At 54.4% G+C, this 8232-nt stretch overlaps 1 long non-coding RNA gene across 1 annotated transcript; it reads right to left on the reverse strand.

Moving 5' to 3' along the window:
- Positions 1–2470: 2470 nt before the first annotated feature.
- Positions 2471–7786, reverse strand: LOC133236790 (uncharacterized). Its single transcript, XR_009733038.1, has 3 exons — positions 6206–7786; positions 3711–3831; positions 2471–3325 (listed from the first exon to the last, which is right to left on the reverse strand). It is a non-coding gene; the product is annotated as an uncharacterized LOC133236790 (long non-coding RNA).
- Positions 7787–8232: the final 446 nt, after the last annotated feature.

Genomic DNA, 8232 nt, shown 5'->3' on the forward strand with positions numbered 1-8232 from the left:
AAATGTACATTGCCTGTGTTTTTCCCAGACCTTAGGAACAGAAGCTAATTATCAGGCTCTGCGAACGCCTTTTGTTCCCAGGGAGAAGTGAAACGAGTTTAGTGTAATGTCTCCGCCATTCATCTGCCGGTGTGTCTGAAAGTCCCGCTGGAGCCTCCTTCCCCTCCCTCCTTCCAGCAACTCCGGGCCTGACCAGGTTGCCCTCATGAGCTCTTCCTTCCAGGCCCCAGGCCCCAGGCACGGCCCTGCTCACCGCCTGCCACCTTTCCTCTGAAGCATCGCTGCACGGACACCCCGCGCCCAGGGAGCAAACCTCCGCCTCCCCACCCCGCGCTGCTGCAGAGCCATCTTCCCGATGCACCTTTCTGCTGTGTGACCCCAGCGCTCGGAATCCTCCAGGGACTCCCGCTGCCCGTCAGACAAAATACACACGTGTAGGCTGACAGACGAGGCCCTTTGTAGGTGTCCGGCCTGAACTGCCTCATATTTGTGGCCCAGCAGTAGTGACTTGTGTGTCTCCCCAGCCACGTGCACTTTTCCGTTTTCCCATCGCTGGTTTGGAAGCCCCTCCTCCTGCGGGCCTCTGGGCTCATCCTCCTCTTCGCATCTCCACTGAGAGCAGTGGGTTCAGGACCCCTCGCTGAGTCTCCAGCCAGGCTTCTTGCTGTGTCTACTCACGCTGCCCCTCAAACGCAGCGTCATCACAGCACTGTGGTTTAGTTGCTAAGCCACACCACGTCAAATGCTGTTTATTTGCATGTCTGTGCGAGGAAAAACCTCAGTTCAGTCTTTCCCTAAATGGGGAAGAACCCAGTTCCTCCCTCCCAGGGTCTCTCTTCCTTATTCCTCACACAAAGCACTTCCCTGCTGACTCTTCTGGTGACCAAATGCGTGGAAGGCTTTCCCATACCAGTCAGTTCTCACGACACCAGCTGGGCGTCCTACAGTTTAAGTCGATTCCGACACTTTGTACCTGGAGACAGGGTCAGATCCCAGAGGCTAAGGGCTCAGCCCCGCAAGGCCGCTCGCTTGTCCCCCAAGTACCAGTCTGTCGCAGGTGACCCAGGGCTCCTGTCTGATATGACAACAAATCAGAGGTTCCCACGGCCCCCTCCTGAGGCTTGATTAACTTGCTAGAATGGCTCCTAGAACTCAGTGAAAGGCTTACTCATCTTTACCTGTTTACTAAAGCATGTGATAAAGGACACTAATAAAGAGCCACCCACGGTGAGGTCTGGGTGGGTCCCAAGAGTCTCTGTCCCCATGGACTTAGGGTGCGTCCCCTCCCCGTGTGAATGTGTTCATCCATCTGGAAGCTCTCCAGGCCCCACACTATTCGGATTTTATGTGCAGAGGCTTGATCAATTATTAACTCCATTTTCAGACCTTCTCCCTTCTCAAGAGAATGTGGGGGTGAGGCTGAAGTTTCCAAGCTTCTCATCATGGCTTGGTCTTTCTGGGGAGCAGCCCTCATGCAGGAGCTCCACCCAGTCATCTCATGAGAACTGAAGACACTCCCATCAACCAGGAAATTACACGGGTTCCAGGAGCTCCATGTCAGCAGCTGGGGTCAGAGACCAAGACACTCCCAGTGTTCTTATCACTTAGAAAATTACCAGAGTTTCAGGGACTCTGTGCCAGGGGCTGGTGGCAGACACAAATCACATATTTTTCTACTATCTCACAATATCTATCTGGTATCCTGAGGCCGGGACTATGTCTCTTACCATGACGTCCCCAGACCCCAGGGCAGCTCCTGGCCTACAGCGGGTACTCAATAGCAGGCTGTGGAAGGGGGCCTTCCCTGGGGGTCCAGTGGTGAAGAATCTGCCTTTCAACGCAGAGAACTCGGGTTCAATCCCTGGTTGGGGAACTAAGATCCCACCCACCTCGGGGGCAACCCTGCACACAGCAACTAAGACTCCATGTGGCAGAATAAATAAAATGAAAAAGAATAAAAGAGAAGTTCTGTAAGTTACACATTAAAAAAAAAAAAGTCTGTGGGATGAATGAAATAATTAGTTGTCGCACCGGCTGGTGTTGTCACCGTGGGCATTTCATGAATTCTGGGTGTTCAGGTAAAAAGTCATTGAGGGCGACGCAGTCACGCGTCATCTGAGAATACTCCGTAGACGAGCCCAGGGCTGGCCGCGGCCCAGACGGCTCACAGGAGGAGCGGCCCCAGGTCCTCGCGCAGGTCCGCGCTGCCTTTGGAGTCGGGGAGCCCTGGAAGCGGGGGCAGTGTGTGCGCTGCTGCGACTTGGCGCGGAGGGGAGGGCGGCCCAGAGGCGAAGGCAGACTTCCCGCCCGCGTTGCGCTCTGTCCCCTCCTGACGAGGGGCTGGCGGGTGGGCGACCTACGGGCGCATGGGCACCTAGAATGTGCTGAAAGTGCTTGCTTTCTTTAGAAAGAAGGAAAATGTTCTGAGCACCCTCCCCAAGCAGGAATAAGGAAAAATGCGTATCTCATGTCCCTTTTGGCTTCCGTCCGGACGCCTGTGAAACTTTAATGAATGGAAACCCTGGGTAGACAGACAGGGGTCCAGCAGGGGGCGCTCTCGCCCTGCAGCCACAGCGGAGCCCCACCGTGGAAGGGGGAGTCCCCTTCCTCCCCGCCAGGACTCCGCCGTGAGAAGCCCAGGCTCTGTTTACCCAGCCGGCCCGGCCCGTGTCCCCTCTATGAAAGCTGCTCCTTCCCTTGCCGGGTGGGGTCTTGCATGTGGCCGCCACGGCAGAGAGCCTTAAGTGCAACTCCCTGCTGATCCCGAATTGAATAAACCCAACTTTGCTGCAGAAACACCTGCGGTCTGTTTGCTTCAGGTCAACAGACGCAAGCTTGCATTTTGGAATGTAACCTCCTGCCCTTTGTGGGAAACCCAGCAAGTCTTCAAGGCCATCCCGCTCCCGGAGCACTAGGCCTGGCCAAGAAGGCACCCCCCTAAACCTCCAAGGCCATGCCCTACAGAGCAGGTCCCATTTCAGGCCCCGTGCCCCAGGGCACCACCTGCTGGGGTGGCAGCATCTGGGCGGTCTTGGCGGAAATTGGCCTCGTAACAGCTGAGCCCTGCTTGCCACAGCTTTTGTTCGTTTAGTTTTGGCAGATTCGTTGCCGCAGGGCCCGGTGAGGACTGCTCTGATCAAACCACTAGGTCTCTCTTGGCATTTGAGGAGGCAGTTCTTGGAGCTTCTCACGAAGATTCACCCAGCTCCCTTCCATGACGCTGCCCGGTGGCGGGCCCCATCCTGGACAGCGGGCCCTGGCTCATCTTGCTCTTCACTTCTTGTGACATGAGTCACCCAGGTGATTCCAGAGAAAGTGAGTGTCTCTAGATAAGAAAAGGAAAGAGAAAAAAGTAAGGGTGGGGGACCTTCTATTCAGTTATTTCACTATTTCTTAAAATTTTATGATCAGCAATGTTAAAAAATCTTGAGTAACAAGATTCCCTTAATTTAACTCAGATTTTAAGTGAGAGCATAACTGCAAAATAGATGACAAGTGAATAACTGGATCCAGTAAAATGGTGAGACCCAGATTCTGAAGGACCTCTTCCAGGTTTCAGGTGATTCAAGCCCAGGTAAAGCCCCTCTGTGCCTCACAGACCTTGCTGTGGGCACCTGTCTTTCAGATGCTGGGTTGATATGTACAGCTGGAAAGTACAAGTTTCATCTGAGCCACTAGATTAAAGACCTAAAATAATGACAAATACTTACCAAGCTAGAAAAAGCAGGGTTATTTTGCTTTGCTCTTGTGAAAGTGGAAGTTGCTCAGTCGTGTCTGACTCTTTGTGACCCCAGGCACCGTAGCCAGCCAGGTTCCTCTGTCCGTGGAATTCTGCAGGCCAGAATACTGCAGTGGGTAGCCATTCCCTTCTCCAGGGGATCTTCCCAACCCAGGGATGGAACCCAGGTCTCCCGTATTGCAGGTGGATTCTTTACCAGCTGAGCCACCAGGGAAGCCCAAGAATACTGGAGTGGGTAACCATTCCCTTCTCCAGGGGATCTTCCCAATCCAGGAATCAAATCAGGGTCTGCTGCATTGCAGGCAGATTCTTTACCAGCTAAACTACCAGGGAACCCTGGCTCTTGTACTCTTGACAAAATAATCATTTTCCGGTTTAGATTTTCCTAATTTCCTAATATTTTACAGTTGTTTCTGATTGTCACCATTCAGAAGGCAAGCGACACGCTCCTCTCCATTCTGTCCTTAGAACACAACCTTCCTTCCAGTTCCTGCGGCTCCGGCCAGCATGCTCCCTCTCCCTCCTCCCTCTCCCTCCTCCCTCTCCCTCCTCCCTCTCCCTCCTCCCTCTCCCTCGGATTCCCCGATTCTGGGGCTTGTAGGGCAGTGTTGATCTGTGGTGAGGAGCAGCCCCTCACCCTCCTAACTCTCCACTTCCTCCTCAATTAAAGCAGACAATACCGGCCCCTTCTGGACACTACAGTCCAGCTTCCACCTGGCCTTCTCCTCCTCAGTCTTCCTGGCTAGGTGCCCTTTCCGCTTTTTAACTGCTGATTAGCTCAGCTGAAAAAGAATCTGCCTGCAGTGCGGGAGACCTGGGTTCAATCCCTGGGTTGGGAAGATTCCCCTGTAGAAGGGAAAGACTACCCACTCCAGCATTCTGGCCTGCAGAATACTATACATGACCATACAGTCCATGGGGTCGCAGAGTCGGACATGACTCAGTGACTTTCACTTGCACTCTGGCGGAGCCTCAGCTTCTGTCCTCAGCTATGACTCTGACACACAGGCGCAGCTGGGCCGGTGAATCCCGCACGGGGCTCCTGCACCTACGTTCCATATCCTGTTCTGTTCCTACTTGTCTCCTGGACACCTTCACCTAATGCTCCGCAAGCACCACGAGTCCTCTTTGACAGAAGATGCGGGTTTGATCCCTGGGTCAGAATTCCCTGGAGCAGGAAATGAAAATCCTACGGGTGGATTTTCAGTCCATGGTGGGCGACAGTCCACAGGGTCTCAAGGAGTCCGGCACGACTGACGACTGACGACTGAGCACAGCAATGCTATGCTACACCCCTGACCCTCCCCTTCCCCGGGAGGCTCTCTTTCAGTTAATCACATCACAATGAGTACAGATACCTGAGTTACACTAGTAACTGGCACCTGCATCTCCACTCCTTTCCTGGCCCCTTGCCCCCAGTCCACCTGGTTCTCACATCCTGTGATGCCCGCCCTCATCAGCTCTGGGCAGCATCCCGTCACTGCTGCACTGCCCAGGCTCAGGCCCACCTGGCTGTGCCCTGGTCCCCAGAGCCGAGTCCTAGGGGCCCCTGGGTCCTCTCCCCCTGCACCCAGTCCATCCTGAGGGCCGGTGCTAGAGTCAGAAAGGAAACGGGAGGGAAGGAGGGGAGGATATGGATGAATGAAGGAATCACATTACTCGTCCAGTTTCAATCTTACAATGGTTCCCAATGTTCTTGTTCAGTCCCTCAGTCGTGTCTGACTCTTCACAACTCCGTGGTCTGCAGCACGCTAGGCTTCCCTGTCCATCACCATCTCCCGGAGCTTGCTCAAACTCATGTCCATTGAGTCAATGATGAATCCAACCATCTCATCCTCTGTCGTCCCCTTCTTCTCCTGCCTGCAATCTTTCCCAGCATCAGGGTCTTTTCCAATGAGTCAACTCTTCACATCAGGTGACTAAAGTATTAGAGCTTCAGCTTCAGCCTCAGTCCTTCCAATGAATATTCAGGATTTACTTCCTTCAGGATTATCTGGGTGATTGCCTTGCAGTTCAAGGACTCTCAAGAGTCTTTTCCGACACCACAGCGCCATGACTGACGGATAAAACCCCAATTCCTCAGAACGGCCTCCAGGTTCTTTCCAGTCCAGCCCTGCTCAATCCTTCCAGCCCGCCTGCCTCACCTTGGGCGCTCCCCGGCCCACACCCTCTGCCCGGTCCTGAGTGTACCTCCTGGGAGCGGGAGCCCTTTCCCACCAGTGACTCCGCCTGGTTGTTCCTCCTCCAGCCGCCCCTGGACCTCACCCCTCCCTCGGGCTCGGCTCCTCTGTCACCCGGGGAGCCCAGCCCACGCCCCACCGCATCACTAGCTCTGACCCTCTGGCCCCTTCGGGCCGGCTACGTGCCCATCAGAGCCTCCACCCGCTGCACAGAGACACAACCTCTTTCCTGTCCCTCTGAACCCACAGAAGAGGAAGAGCGTGTTTGATCAGTTCTATCCCTCACCTCCTTTGTGACCAGACAGAGTCTTCCATACAATCAGCTTCCAACCCATAGAGCGTGGGGGTTCCAGCTCTGCTACCTAGTGGGGCTTCGTGGGTAGGAAGATCTGTTGCTCCCGGTGCAGGTCTGTCTGTTGCCCCGCCCTCCTACATGGCCCGGTCCTCCCCGCCCCTCCCGCTCTGCCCCGCCCCCCGGTCGTCCCGGCCCGCCCCGCCCCTCTGGTCGCGATATTTGGGCCCCAGAGCCGCGATCCCCGCCCAGCCCGCTCCTGTCGCACTCCGTAGCATATGTGTGGGGCGGTGGGGCCGCGACAACTGCCTGTGCGAGGCGGAAGGCGGGCGGACCGGGCGGGAACTCGCGCTGGGCTGGGTTTCCTTTCGGACCCGGTGGCCGCGGCAGACGTCACGACGCTGTGACTGTGGATCCTGGACCCCCGTGCCTGCTCGGGATCCTGGTGCAACGTGTATGGTTCTTACTGGCATGTGCATGCAATGCAGAAGAGCTGTCCCTTAATGTAAAAGTCCCACTAGATGGTTTATCGGTTTTTTTTGGTATCTGCAATGTCTTTATGATAAACTGCTTAAATTTGGTCCCAAGTTTTTTTTCTTTTTTAGGATAAGACTTCTTTAATCTTTTTATGATTGACCAACCCTAACCCTAACCCACTCCAGTACTCTTGCCTGGAGAATCCCATGGACGGAGGAGCCTGGTAGGCTGCAGTCCATGGTGTCACTAAGAGTTGGACACGACTGAGCGACTTCACTTTCACTTTTCACTTTCATGCATTGGAGAAGGAAATGGCAACCCAGGACTGAAGCGACTTAGCAGCAGCAGCAGCAGCAGTAAGGATTTTTATGTTATTACAAAGTGATCATGAAAGTCAGCTTATGATTATGTGACAGGTTATTTTCAAATTCATGGCTCAGGACAAACAAGAAGGATCTTAGTAAGTGGTACTCAGTGTTTGGAGATTTACTTCACAGTTGACAGAGGAACTAGGTAATGAACGAAGAAGTGGTTTTTAAACGTGAAAGTATTGTTTTCCTCTGCTCATAAAAGTAGTTTGTAGATGTGTGACCATGTATTCAGCTTCTGTCTCTCGTGTTGTTCAGTCGCTCAGTCATATCCGACTCTTTGTGACCCCATGGACTCCAGCCCGCCATGCCTCCCTGTCCTTCACACACTCCCAGAGTTCATCCAAACCCAAGTCCATTGAGTCGGTGATGCCATCCAACCATCTGATCCTCTGTTGTCCCCTTCTCCTCCCGACTTCAATCTCTCCCAGCATCAGGGTCTTTTCAAATGAATCAGTTCTTCGCATCAGGTGGCCAAAGTATTGGAGCTTCAGCTTCACCATCAGTCCTTCCAATGAATATTTAGGTCTGATCTCCTTTAGAATGAACTGGTTGAAACCTTAGCTGCCTCTTTATCTCCAGTACCAGCGGCAGGATGGAAAGTCACCCGGTGTACATCCATGACGTGGTCAGAACCGACCCCATCTCGTGAACAGGACCTGTCTGCTCATCTCTGACCCCGGGGGCAACTGAACATGCTCAGGGAGTGTGCACGGTCAAGCGCTTGAACACGCCTCTGACCACAGATCCTCCAGTGCAGACACAGTGGCTCATTGATGGACATCTCCCGGTCTGGGTTCATGGCCCTCCCCTCTTCTGCTGCTTTATGGAGGGCTCACATTTTGTCTCCCCTCGGCTGCCATAGCCTCTGCTTCGCTCTGGTCTCAGGAGCAGGGCCACTGAGCAGAGGAGAAAGGGAAGCCCCGCTCATCCTTCCAGGCCTGGAGCAGACAGCGCTCTCCCCGAAGGCCTGGACGGGGTGGGCGGAGGGAGGACCCAGAGAGCAGGCAGCCAGTGCTCTCCACCGACGGGACCACCGAGCACCCGCCTCCGATGGCAGCTGCAATTTTGAGAAGGCACGGGACACGAGAACACATGGGCACACACACACACACAGACACAGACACACATGCACACGCACACGCACACAGACACAGACACACACAGGCGCGCCCA

This window comes from Bos javanicus, chromosome 23 (genome assembly GCF_032452875.1).
Source record: "Bos javanicus breed banteng chromosome 23, ARS-OSU_banteng_1.0, whole genome shotgun sequence".
NCBI lineage: Eukaryota > Metazoa > Chordata > Mammalia > Artiodactyla > Bovidae > Bos > Bos javanicus.